The following is a 14,750-nucleotide window of genomic DNA, read 5'->3' on the forward strand; positions in this document are numbered from 1 at the left end:
GGTTACATTTATGTGTTGTACAGGTTGCTTATCAATCAATCAATCATTATTTGGATAGCGCCAATTCATAACAAATGTTATCTCGAGATACTTAAAGGGATACTTCACCCATTTGCATTAATCTTTGTATCATTAGAAACCTGGTAGTATTTTTGAGTGGTCGTGCATCCCGCCCTCATTTTCACCTGAGATGGGAAATCTTTGTATTTCTGAAAAGGAGCTCTTCCAGTGACGCAAAAAAAACGTCATTTTGCGTCATCGGAAGCTGTTGCGGTTAGCGGGGTGAAACTACAACGCTAGTTCCTCATATTTTCGACCACCGAAGCTACAGACCAATCACAGATCAGTGATCATTTCTCCTTTGTGTTCCTCGTGTTCCTGTCGTCCACACTTCCTTGCCGCTGAGGTGGAGGTCGGAGCAGCCCGTGCATGAAGGAGGACGGTGGTGGTGGGTCATTAAAATCAAAGAATACAAAAAAAAAAATACAAATACTGCAGTAGGCAAACTCCAGCACTGTGTCTTAAACATTAAAGTGTTGCTAATGTATTTGTGCAATTTAGACAGTATGCAGGTGTTATGCTAGGAAATGTACTTTTGTTGCCATGGTAAAAACAGCAGATTTTTACCAGGTAATTCTATACCGGGAAAACTGATAGGATACTGGGAAGAAAAAAAAAATATGCATTGCATTGCATTTACAACGTGAGAGATACAGTTTGAACTTGTGCATTTTTTCTTTGTCGTTTTGTGGCATCCTTTTTTAAACATTCATGTCAAATTGATGAATCAAAATGTGCTATTCGAGCCCAGTTTGATCATCCCTCTATATGCAGTTTGACACCAGTGTCTGCTTTGTTTCCCAACACTGAAATAAACGATGTCTGACACGGTTCGTCGCTCCACTGCTCGCTGTGTGGATCTCCAAACTTGTGGGTGGCATGTTTAGTTTATATATAAAGGTGTGTTGCAGCAATTGAGTGTGCAGGCTTTACTTGTGTTCAGCGAGGCCATGTCCTAATCATTGTCAGATGGCGGGCAGAGTCCTCACGTCTGGAGTCATTTACGAGGCCTGAGGCGGCCTGGAGGGGAAAAAGAAGGAGAGGAGGCGGGGTGGGGGGAATCCACCCAACCAACGAGGGCTACCCTTTGTTGTCTGAGATCGTGTGAGATGGAAACTAGGAAGCAAATGATGGAAAAATAGTGGTCAACCAATAGACTTTATGTGACAAGCTAATGTTGTGTTGAGGCTCGAGAAATGTTAATTCTTTTTCTGGAATTTGCTGAATTTTTCACAATATGGGAAAAAAAAACAGTTCATCACATTTTTGCAAAGACAAAGTTTTTCTCTGTTGTCACCCCTTTGTTTGCCAGATATGAGAGCAGTTATCAGGTCAACAGGTGTTGCAGCGATGGAAGCGGGCAAGAGAAGTGGTTCAGATAGAAGTGATTGTACCCGACCTAAAAAGCCTCTGCATGTTTCTAATAAGCTCCACGAGCAGAAAAGTGCTCAAACTAGGATCAATATTGGAGATGCTTTTGAAAAATGGAGAGAGGTTAGAACACAGAAAGGTTTACAGACCCATGCAGAGCTGGATAAACACTGAAGCTTCATGTCTGCAACATGGTGACCGTTGTGCGCCTTGACTCTAGGGAGGAGGGGGCGGGGTGAGACAGCTCTCTACAATGTTCTGAATTTGGTCTGCAGTATGAATTTCAAACTCTACGTTTCAGAGTGACTTATTGCTCCTTTATTGTGTGTTTTGATTTTAAAGTTTGCCCCATGACCCATCTGTTAACATGGAGGAGGCGGGGTTTATGACCAATACTGCAGCCAGTCAGCCGGGGGGGCTGTCAGTCTTGAGAGGTGTTGCACTGTCCACTCTTCAAACTGAGTGTGTTTTACACCTGCCCTGCATCTGATGTGAGTTGTATGGTTTGCCCTGCATCAACCAAAGCATCTCACCATTCGACTAATACAAAGTCCTTTGAAATTCAAAGTAAATCAAAGTCTCATTGGTCCTCAAAGGAATAGATAAAAACACCCATGTAAGCCACTGGTGTACCTGTATTAAAACAGTGTGACTCATGTTGAACTTCGGCCTTTGGTAAGAAAGAAGAACTCAACTTTCAGTTTGGTAGATCGCTCACTTCTTCTCATACTTGGCTACCATAGTGGGAATAATTTCCCTCTGCCAGAGATGTTATATTGCTCTAAAACTGTAAAAAAAAAAAAAACTTCTGGTGCCAGGAATTTGACTCGGCCTACACATGTTGTTTGACATCTTGTCATTTCCCAAAGCTGCAAGAAAATGGCGTAGAAATTAGGGCACACACTCAAAAAAGAAAAAAAAGGTCAAAACAATCCATTCGGCCAAAGTTTATATTCAGTTTTAGGGTTTAATACGCTCAGACTGGCACACACACGAACGTGAGAGGCTCTGCTGGGTGAACGTAAACTCAAACAGAGGTGGGTGAAGAATGTCAAATAAAATCTCGATGGAATATTCAACATGCAGCTGGTAAAACAATGAACGCTTCAACAGATTGACTGAAATAGCCCGTGTTAAAACGTTCACTCTGTGGAGGCTTTTTAAGACACTTCCATACCCTTTAGTGTTCTTCCAAAATGTATATTAAAGTTTCTGTTTCTTACTCTTATATGTGCTACACTCTCCCATTGCTTGAACATCTCAACATACTCAAGAAACGGGGGGCTCTGTCTTCGTCTCATCTACGTCGGCAAAGAAGCGACTGTGATCCCAGATTCCAAACCTCGTCCTGACCCTTCCTTCAAATATATGTAATTAAGCAATGAAAACTAGTTTTGAGCCGTGCCATGGCCGAGCCTTCAGCTGCAGGAAATTAAGGATAATCTGGAGGCTGAGGACGGTTGTTGTTGCCACAAGGCGTTCTCAAGGTGTAGTGGCTCTCCGTCCAGATTGGTTCTCATCCTGAATGAATTAGTTTTGCGTGTTTCTGTCCTCACTGTTGCCCTTCTTCTGTGTTGTTTCCAGGCTTATGTGTCTGCCGTCTGCTTTTTTTAAACATTGATCCAAGCGTAACTGTGACATACCTTCCATCTAAAAACAAGCTTTCTCCGTCCCAGAGATGTTCCTTTCCATTTTTTTCCCCTTCCCCACACCAATTCTGATACCTAGATTGGTCACAGGCCAACACCAAGTACTCCTCCAAAACTCGTTTAACTGTATACAAGTTATTAACATAATGATGGTGGGAAAACACAGACTGAAACCATTTGGCTGCCTTTGCCTCTTGGGGTGGAAATCACAGGGCAGCTCACAATCCATATGTTACATTACGCAATAAGTGGCACGGTTAAAATGGAGATTTCAAAAATAAATAATTCAATACTATGAGTGACATGTGGGCACAGGTCTGATGAATAAAAGCATATTCCTAAACTAAAATGCAGACTTTTAAAACGAAAATAAAAAAGGCTTAGCAAACATGTTCATGTGAAATTACAAATCAGTTTTGCATGTTTTTCTTTGACATTCAACCCGGTAATCGCGATGAAATTAACGCATTTTCTTATTGCATTAATCAAATGCTATTTTGTCACTTTAGGCACACCGTAGATAAGCCTCTGTAGTGTCTCCCTGTAGTCACAGTGGTGGAAAAGAATGACACCGCTGCACCTTTGAATTTCTCTTTTCACTTCAAAAATATTCTCAGACGACTCAGACGAAGAATCAAAAGTAATATTCACCTCGCGATATCAAACATCTCACTGTTCCTTTGAGCTGTTTTCATTTACTTCTTCGATCCATAACAAAGTTCTTTTTTTTTTCGTGGTTAAGTTAATGATAAAATCTTTGGTCTACCAGAAGTTCTTTGCTCTATTTCAAAATAAAAGCGGGTTTGAATACAAACAGGAAGTAAAGTAACCTCAGCTCAGGCAGTAGAAAAATTCAAAATAAAAGCATAAGTGTTTTTCAAAATTGTGCAATGATCGAATTTAAAAAAAAAATGCAATTCAAATGTGATTCATTGCGATTATCTGTTGGAATTCAGCAATCAATAACAATTTTAAAAATGGCCTGACATCCCCACTTTCAAAGTATCTCATCATACAGAGAAATTCCACTTTTTAAAGACCAACACATGCAACATGCAGGCTGCTGAGCCCTGGAACATTTTGAATTCTAATCAAAGCACAGAAAGGAACAGTGTTATACCTTCACTGCACCATGTAAATTCATTTATTGCAGTTAGGCCTTATTTAGTTATTGGCCTTAATGAAGTTATAAGTGACGTCTAAACATAGCTGCCGTTCAGCTGCTCAGTGCAGGAGCAGCAAAAAACATAACAGCAGTGGTCAACAATTTTTTCCCCTCAGTTTGGTTGTTGTGATTTCTTGTAATTCCGATTTCAGAGTATCAGATAACTTGATTTTCCTTGTCCCTTTCTCCACTCCTCTGGCACATTCTTTGGGATTTAGTCAGACTGAGGGGCAGGTAGGGAGGACCTGGCATATTGAATGTTCTGAGAGAGCAGTGAGTGGGTCGGTATGAAAAAAGAGCTGTGTTAGTTTAAAAACCGAAGAAGCATGTTAACATGTTTTAATTGTAAAGCTCAGGGTCAAATGTAATGATCGACTTTTTCACCTAATAGGTCAGATTCATTTAAGTTCTGACAACATGTTGGTTGTTAAAATGTAAAACTTTTCAGCGATCTTGAACTTAATGAACCTCAGTTGAATTTCCAGCTGAAAAACATTTCACTTCTTCACTGATTTAAGACACGAGAGCCTAATTCCCCCGCTCACTCAGGAGGAGCATGTGATTTCACTGAGGGTCCACACCGCCGTGGTGTTGGGTGTTTCTGTTTGTTGTTTTTTGTGTGTAATAAAAGACGAAAAGAAACGCCAAAAAGGAGGGAGGATATCAGATTTACTGACTCCTCTGATAATTGGCGATGTGCTTCGGATTTCGGCCAATCTTTGATCTTCCAAACATGCGAGTCCATCCATCAACCTTCTCGAGGTGCTACGTCACAGCTCATTTAACGCAACAGGACACCTTTTAATCCACAGAGCATGTTTTTACCAAGCGGCAACCTCCGGTCTTGAAAAATAAAGACAATACGCAGGTGTAGTTCATCGAGTGTCCACTTGAGGCTGGCGTCAGGAGAACCTGGAAGTCCCATACACACAACAGGCAAAAAAAACAGTTTTTACAGCATAAATTAACATGTTTACAGCCTGGTATAAAAAACAAAGTGGGAGCGATGTAACGGTTCAATAAGAGGCTTAAAACAGCTCCAGCTCTTAGCCTGTCGTTAGGTCGACTGAAAGTTAGACTGAGACAGGATTTCCAACATGGTGGCTGCTGCTGATGAGCCTCCGGAGCCTCCTGCAAGTATAGTTTACATGACGTTATTTATCACAGCAGGACATACAGCAACAGTACGGTAACATCCGGTGTTTCCACGGCAACTATAAACATGTCGTGGCTGACAGCGACGAAAGACGTGGCGTTACAACTATAAAATCACGTATTTCTCTGGCTTTGATAACTGTTGGAAATATTTGAGGTAATGGAAGTACTCAACAAAAAAATACATGACATAGGTTTAGTCAATTTTTCATTAATTTATAAATTTTAGTGTAAAAATTCTACATATTATATATATATTATATATATATATTATACTAAGTATTACTGATATTTCTTTTTTTTTTAAATGAAAATAGATATTTTGAATTTTTATGGTCAGAGTTGAAATAATAGATTCATATTCATTCATAAATTGGTTGTAAATTTCATTCCTTGATAAAAATGAGAACAGTTATAAAAGATCTAATCTGATGTGATATAGTTTGTAATGCCGAGTGTGTCCTTGCATTCCTAAATAGAGAAGACATGCATTTAATCCTAAAAAAGACTGGTCATAAAGTGTTGTCTTTGACGTGCTTTACGTCACATTTAACCTGTTAAACTTCTCAAGTCCATTTGAAACACAACACATTTCAGCCCGGCCGTGTTGAGGTGAAGAAAAGGCTCCAGAGCGAACCGTCGGAAAAGATTGGGTCACCTGACTGCTAAATAGATGTGTTCCTTGTTTTTGGTCTCCAGGTAGAGAAGCTGCACACAGAGGGGGTCTGTAGGGCCAGTAATGAGTCATATCCTACAGAATGCTGCTCTGTATCTCAGACACCTCCTAAAGTTCACACCGCAGTGACCATCATACACACACACACACAGCTCTAACCTGTTCATGACTCCGTACTGTACTTCACACCTCTGAGGCGGGGTTTTTCAGGGGAAACACATCACACCAAGGCCCTCGACGTCAGAGCGTCAGTCAAACCTCTGCAAACACAGTATGCGAGCTCTGGCAGGTGTCGCCTGCAGGGGTGGTCTGCACACGCTCTGATTGACAGGATGCACTTTCGCCGAGTCCGTCTGCGGACTGTCACCAGGTAGCTGAATAAACACGACATATTTTCAGTGACAACATCTCATAGAGGAGTAAAAGCTACAAACAGACACCGTATCCAAAACGACTGCTGAGCTCGGGGTTTGGACATGGAACGGGGGAAACAGGAGTCAAATGTTAAAAAGTTTTCTTCTGAGAGATAACATCAACCATCTGTGCTGGAAACTCGGTATCTTATGTTCAATCAAAACAAAATCTTTGAGCAAAAGGAAAAAGTTCAGCTGAGGTCAGGCTTAATGCAAAGTACGGTTGCCTGGATTTTATTGGAGTTGGCAAGCGTCTGTCTCAGAGAATGAAAGCTCCGCGTTTAGTGCTGCCATTGTCTCATAAAATACACCCCGTGTGTGTTTTTCATTAGGGAACACAGTAAAGAACATCCTCAGGTTCCACTTTGCATGACTCTTTGAATTTTGAACCAAACTGAAGTGTGCGCATGTCTGCACAACAACAGAATCTTAATGTGACACGTAAGTCTGAGTGTGAGCTGGATATTACAAACTGCTTCCTAAAGTATCAGTTCAGTCCTCTGCCTCGGCCTTCCTCTCTCCTCTCTGTAATTGTATTTCTGACGTCTTTTCTTCAGCACCTCGTACCGTCAGAGAGAATAAACCTTTTGTTACTGTTGTTATTGAATCTGTGCAGGAAGAACACATCTTATAGCGGTCGATGGAATAGATTTTCTTGAATCTTTTAGCTGTATCACATTATATTAAAAGGGAATCTGATGAGTTTCTGATGAGTTTATCAACAATAATTATGGTCCACTAGGTGGCAGCCCAGGCGAGTAGTAAACACAACATAGACATTTGATGACCATGAAATCTGGTGGACATTTGAAGTCTATTCATGAACTAAGTATTGTTCAGTAAACGTGTTTCTGGCATCCCAATGAATGAAAGTCTTTAACTGACTTGTAATAATTATTAATAAATAATTTTATAATAATTAATAATAAAACGCAGAAGTGCTAAAAGCTGCAGTTCCTCAAACGTCCACTTGAGGCTGGCTCCAAAAACAGAGGAATCTCCATTTGAGCCCAAATGAAAATGTCAACTTTTACATAGGAAATCAAAATATTTACAGCCTGGTACTAAAAACTGTTTTGATTTCTTTATTGTTTAAAACTTTAGGGGAGCTACATTTTTTTTTTTTTTTTTACAACTCATCCATTTGATTATAATAAGTTTTAGAGTTTTGCATACTTAGTGTGAGTGGTTTGATTGACAGGTGGGAGCGTTGTAGCTGTTTGCGAGGAGGCTTAAGGTTCGCTTCAACGCCACATCTTATCTGTTTCTAGATCTAAAGTAAGGTAGAGACAGCATTTCCAATAAGCTGACAGCCATCATTGAGCTTCATGCTACATATTAAAGGCTTTATATTTTTTTTGATCCAGCAGGTGTCGCCCTTGAGCACCAGCATGAAACCAAAACAACTCGCGCTGCATTGTTGTGTTAGCATGCTAATGCTAGCGATCTTTATGATGCTCGTATCTTCACACTGCATGTAAATTTACCTGAAATGAGCGTGATCTAGAAACACAGTTAAGCAGTGAGTACAGTATGTTATTCTTCTTTTCTCTAGTCCCTCAATTAAACAACTTTTATACTCGAGGGGAGGAGTCAGCCGGCCGTCCCGGCGATGTAAACAAAGTGAAGATAGGACTCTGAAAACATCACAGACAGTGGGACTCGGGTGTTACACCCATTGTAGACAGTCATGACTCACAGAGTTATTTTCAGAGGATATACTTGATTTATATTATATTTAAGTGTAATAGAAAGCCTTTAACACACACTTGCAAAAAACATCATGTTACCTTTGCCAGTCTAAGTCAGTACACATGTAACGGCTCTATTCTGATCACGGACCGTCCCATGAGCCAACATACCTCCCACCCTTCACCATCTGCACACCGCTGTCCACTACAACAGTGCTGCCATAGAGGTTCGACTTAATCCTAGAAAACCATTAAAAGAAAACACATGATCAAATTCATGTGAGTCCGTAAATAGCCAAATGTCCGAACAGAAGATTGATTCATGCTAACAGGTAATGTGGCAATCACTCAGCGAGTCTAGGACTCTGAAAACTCTGAAAGCATCACAGACAGTGGGACTCAGGTGTTACACCCATTGTAGACAGTCATGACTCAGAGTTATTTTCAGAGGATATACTTGATTTCTATTATATTTAAGTGTGAAAAATCGCATATAAAGACTTTAAATTCACTGTCCTATATGATTGATGATTCTCTCTCTCTGTACCATGATAATGTCCATCCCTATAAAGCATTTGAACAAAGCAGCCTAACAGCAGCTTGTGATGGGAGAGCCTATGGCCTGTAAATGAGTAGGATGGCTTTCATTGTAATTTAATCCAGCCAGGTCGATGTAAATATAATCAGAGCTGCTGCTGGCTGTGAAATATAGGCTGCATGTATTGTGTATGCAACCGAGGCAAAGAAAGGAGTTTAAAACACAGAATGAAAGGAGGAAATAGACAAAAACAAGCTGGCAGCACATCACCGATTAAAAAGTAACCTGTCTCACATGGTGTGTTACACTCAGTCTGTGTTTTAGTTTTTGAGTTTCTCGTCTTAATCAGTGTGTGTGTGTGTTTCTCATTGGAGGGTCTGAGCACTGGGCATCAGGCACTCTGCCAGGTAAACGTACATGTTTTAAAAAATGATCGCGGCTGAGCACTTTTGACCATGTGGGTGGGGTGCATGTGTGTGTCCCTGTGCATGTGTTGTTAGTGTGTGTGTGAACAGAAGTGCCTCAGAGCTGTATACTGAGTGAGTGTGTCGGCTAAAAGGCAAGACTCGCTGAGTGATTGCCACATTACCCGTTAGCATGAATCAATCTTCTGTTCGGACATTTGGCTATTTACGGACTCACATGAATTTGATCATGTGTTTTCTTTTAATGGTTTTCTAGGATTAAGTCGAACCTCTATGGCAGCACTGTTGTAGTGGACAGCGGTGTGCAGATGGTGAAGGGTGGGAGGTATGTCGGCTTATGGGACGGTCCGTGATCAGAATAGAGCCGTTACATGTGTACTGACTTAGACTGGCAAAGGTAACATGATGTTTTTTGCAAGCGTGTTAAAGGCTTTATATTACACTTAAATGTAATATAAATCAAGTATCTCCTCTGAAAATAACTCTGTGAGTCATGACTGTCTACAATGGGTGTAACACCCGAGTCCCACTGTCTGTGATGTTTTCAGAGTTTTCAGAGTCCTATCTTCAGTTTGTTTACATCGTCGGGACGGCCGGCTGACTCCTCCCCTCGTGTATAAAAGTTGTTTAATTGAGGGACTAGAGAAAAGAAGAATAACATACTGTACTCACTGCTTAACTGTGTTTCTAGATCACGCTCATTTCAGGTAAATGTACATGCAGTGTGAAGATACGAGTATAATAAAGATCACTAGCATTAGCATGCTAACACAACAATGCAGCGCGAGTTGTTTTGGTTTCATGCTGGTGCTCAAGGGCGACACCTGCTGGATCAAAAAATTGCATATAAAGCATTTAAGTCTATCAAGCTGGGGCGCCCCGCAGGCTGCCCCGACTTATGCAGGGTCGGCATGGTGCTAAATGGCGGGGACTGTGATTTTAAGATTTCAATGTGCAACATCAAAATTTTAATTGTGCAACAAAACAAAATAAAATGTTATTCTTGCAATCATGCAAAAAAAAAAAAAAAAAAAACATTTTCTCATCTATAAACAAAAAAATCTCAAATGAATCTAAAGTTTCACTCAGGAACATCAGAACAAAACACCTGCAAAGCTTGAAGTGAAAATCAATTTGACAGATTCCTACCGGGGGAAAAGGTTTTCTCTACGTCTACGTGTGTTTCCACTGCAGGCTATACTTCACTCAAATCACCCTACCTGTTATTGTTTTCATTGGCTTTTGTGAAGCGAAGAGAGAAATGACAGTTTGTAGGAACTCAGTGAAAAAAAGGGATTTAGGCGGTAATCCGCCTCACTGATCCTTTTTGAACACAACTGACTGTCTGGCACGCCGCCTGGCTCTCGCCACGACACGCCTGCTTTTGATACCTGAAGGCTGGGGGAGTAAACCGACACCTGCAGTGGCATTTTCAGCTTCCCGCATACCTCAGATCAGACATGAGGTGGACCGAGGTTGTTTAGCTCAGTTGGTGAAATAACTGGTTGTGAGCTCAGGTAGGTACCCCAGGGTTTGATGCACACATAGCCTCTGGGTTTTTTCATCTCCTCGAGCTTCTTTATGAAAGAGAACTCATACTTATCATTAAATGGGTTATTTTGTCCCTACAGCGTTCAGGTCAGGTCAAAGAGATGCTGATTATTTAGTTTGAGAACATTGAAGCATAAACAAAGATATAGATGATATGTGAACTTCTAAACTTGACTGACGTCTTGCTTGTGTCGTCTGTCGGGCTTTTCCTAATCTCTGTTCACAAAATTAAAAAAAACTTAGACTTTGTAGTCTAGTTCTGGATTCTCAGCATGGGAAGTGTTCTGTCTTCAGTTTGTAGTCCAAGCTGTATTGACCAATCACAGCTCAGCAGGCTTTGGTGTTTGCAGTGGATCAGTCTGTATGGAGAGCCAAAGCAAGCAGAACATAATCTGCGCTAATGACGTGCCATCATCGGTCGAAGACATTATGAAGATGGTTTATTTATCTATGCTAACAGATATCTGCAGAAAAGTTAAGCTAACAATCCATCATAGATAAAATATTCAACTAGAACCAAAAAAATGTGCTTTACGCTTTTTCGAGAAAGCCAATCAGCATTTAGATTACCTGGCTAACTTAAATACATGAGAATTTATGTATCGGATCTGTATTCCATGAACAAGCATTTTTTAAGTTTTGTTCTCCTGGGGTGTTAGCCTAGCGGTTAGCTCGTTCCCCTTCATGTACAGACAATGTTGCCCTAGAAGTGGGCGGCCCGGGTTCAAGTCCGACCTGTGACTACTTTCCCACATGTCATTCCCTACTCACTCTCTCCCCAGCTGTAATTCTTGTTTTTTATTCATAATCTTTCATCAGCTTTATGCAAACAAACTCTAGCGTGTTTGATTTTTCTGAATCTGCCTGACGTTTTAAAGACACACACATTTCATTTTTTTAAAGGCTGTGCTCTGTCACAGCTATTAAAGCATGGAGAGTTTAAGTTTCCTGGAGCGGTGTGGGCTAAAAGAAGTGTTATTCTGGAATTTTCTGACCCTCGGCTGTTACCAAAAGGCATGTCATTCTCTTTGTCAGCAACTGAATGGCACCTTTATTTAGAGTAAAAAGCGGTAATTTTAATTTATTTTTCCACTCGTTGTGGTTTGTGGGATGTATTAAAGTTTGTAGAGCTTTGATTTATGGACAATCTGGCCTTTTTAACACCTAATGTGAATCGACCCCTTTGTCCAACGCTGGTTTTCGGACTATGGGGGATAACACATGCAAAAAAAAAAAAGGGCCACAGACGGACACACCAAAACGCAGACACACACACATAACTGCACACAATCACACACGTACACACACGAGGCCGGAGTGTTTTATTGGGTGGCAATAAAAAGAAACGCCGTGTGAAATGAATCCAGTGTGAGTTACAGTGTTTTGGAGGCTGTGTTTTCTTAGAGATGAAGAAGTGGACCCGCCCAGAGCCCAGTCGTGTTTTTATAAAGAATTTTTTTATGTGACTTTAATTTTCCAGCTCTACAGGTGGGAATCTGAACAACCTGACCCTCCAATCACATCTTCTAGTAAAATGTCCCCGTTTTTTTCTGTAGGGCACAAAACACAATGATTTAGAGTCGATGTATATGCTTCTTGTTATGACTTTATTTATGCTTCACTCAACTCCATACATCAAATTAAATGAGAAAACAAACACACGAGGTCCCTGAAAGCCTCTCGGTGTACCGGCTGTGAGTTATACTATAGCTGTAGGATTTTATATGAATTTGTTTTAACACGTTCATTTGATGCTGTTTGATTCAAAGATAGCTGCCCTTGATGTAACTTTGAAACATCACAGGTGTTCACAGTAGGATACGACTGATATATTTTTGGGGCCGATACAGATATCGATGTTTGGGTGGAAAAAAATCAGATACCGATATATCGGCCGATATCTTTCTTAGATCTACGTTCAATCTGTGGAGATAGATATATATAAATAAACACATTAAATGCGTTGATCCCTCAAATCCGCAAATACGCAGTTATCAAACACTTATGCAAAACGATATATAATGAAGATGAGATGGTCACTCAACTGGAAAGTAACTGTGCATGTACATGCGTCACAGCTTGACACTGTAATACAGTGAAACTCTAATAAATGCTTTTAGACTGGTGAATACATTTAGAAATATCGGCGCATATCTGTGATAAAATAAGCCGATACCGATAGTCACTGGATATGCTAACATCGGCCGATATTATCGGCTGGTCGATTAATCGGTCGGGCTCTAGTTCACAGCCTGCACTCGGGGAGAATTGCTCTGTGTTTGTGTGAGTTAACAATCTCAAACTTTTTACATTAACTGTACTCCAGGGCCTTTTCAGAATCTCTTACTGTGTTTTCTTTATGTTTTATGTGTGTGTGTGTGTGTGTGTGTGTGTGTGTGTGTGTGTGTGTGTGTGTGTGTGTGTCTGTGTGTGTGTGTGTGTAGGGACTGCAGATCTGCGTTGTCAGCACCATCTGTGAGAGTGAAACTCTGCTGGCATCAATCCTGATTTACAGGTAAGAACAAAGACGGTCATTCAATCAAAACACTCCAGTCAGTTCAATCAATACTGATGGATGAAATAACAGATGTTTGGATCAGTAGTCCAACAAACTCAAGAGGTACCACCTTACTACGGAAGCCCTAAGCGGACATGCCTCCATATATTTTATTTACTACTTTTTTCCGTGATACCAAGTAAAGCCAATGTATATTTTTTGGATATCTCATTTTATTTATCAAATTTTCCCAAAATTGTAAAAAAGTACTAACATAGAAAGAGGCTTAATTAACCTCATTGGTGGGGATAGCAGCATGACATGTGGTGGTCTGGCTCATCGGCGCCACCAGCAGTAATTAAAACCCTGTGTGCAAATTGTTTTTATTTCTTCCCACTTTTCTGTTCTTGAGTTGCGGCCTATAGAAGTGTCCACGCACCAACACCATGATGCAGATACATTTGAAGGCATATGATTGGTGTTAAGTAACTAGCGATAAAAGGTTAAGTTGGTTTGGACTATGTTAAAACATTTGTGGCGCTTAACTGTGATGAAATGACGAGACAAAAAAGTTGAGATCTTGAGAAATCAACAGAAATCAACTCGTTATCAGAGTAAGACAAGTGTGATCACAGGAAGGAGTTCTTCTGGGAAAACGTAAATAAAAATGTTTCCACTCGTGTCAGCTTAGGGCTTCCATACCTTACTGACTCCTTTCTCTGCGAACACACCCCGTGACCAAGTCAACCAAATAGCTCGCAGATTGCTGTGAGAGTACATCACATGAAACAGGAGGACAGCAGCGAAGGGAGTCAGTCTCATGTTGCGAGTTTCTCTGAAATCCAAACTTTCCAGGAGCCACATAAACAGTGACACCGTATCCTCCATAAATCACTGTGTATTCCACTTGTCTACTTTATCCCTCAAACACATTGTCCATGACCAGAAACTGGTGTCTTGGATTGGCGTGTTTGCACAAATGTAAATGTACTTTTCACTTGTGTTCATCCTTTGAGAACAGAGAAAAATCACTGCTCGTTTGCAAAATATAAATGTTTCCTCCAGGACAGCATCCTGTGACCTCAGCCTGTGCTAACACAAGTGATTAAACCTCAGTCACCAAGAGGGAATCTGTAAGTATCTAGGTGTGTTTTATAGCCAGCTGCATGGACAAACAGCAACTAGGATGGTTTCTAAAGCGTAATTCCACTAGATGCATGTTCAGGGAGCTGATAGGTTTTTCACTTTATTCAATGTGTGTGCTTCCACCGGCTCCGCTGTGCTGCGTCTCTGCTCCGGCAGTCTGGAGCCCTCTGTAGCAGATACTTAATTTTTGCCCGATTCTGGACCACGGCCAGTAATTTACAACAGAAAAGATCGAGCGGGACAGGAAGTCAGACACCAAAACAACATTAAAACATCCGGTTATATTTTAAGAATAAAACACATTGTTTTACGGTTCAGAACAAAGACGGTATGTGTGTTTGTTGATGTGTTTAAAATGGTTTTATATGGTTTAGCCTGTTAGCCTGTTAGCCTGTGGGTCTTCATGGACGAGG

General features: G+C 40.7%; 1 protein-coding gene across 1 annotated transcript in view; it reads left to right on the plus strand.

Moving 5' to 3' along the window:
- The window catches only part of bmpr1ba (bone morphogenetic protein receptor, type IBa), an 84,713-nt gene that overhangs the window by 12,819 nt on the left and 57,144 nt on the right, over window positions 1-14,750 (plus strand). The window contains exon 2 of the mRNA XM_061038885.1: window positions 13,139-13,209. The gene's annotated coding sequence lies outside the window, so the exon portion shown is untranslated. The remainder of the gene's footprint in view (window positions 1-13,138; window positions 13,210-14,750) is intronic.

This window comes from Labrus mixtus, chromosome 5, assembly GCF_963584025.1.
Source record: "Labrus mixtus chromosome 5, fLabMix1.1, whole genome shotgun sequence".
Lineage (NCBI taxonomy): Eukaryota > Metazoa > Chordata > Actinopteri > Labriformes > Labridae > Labrus > Labrus mixtus.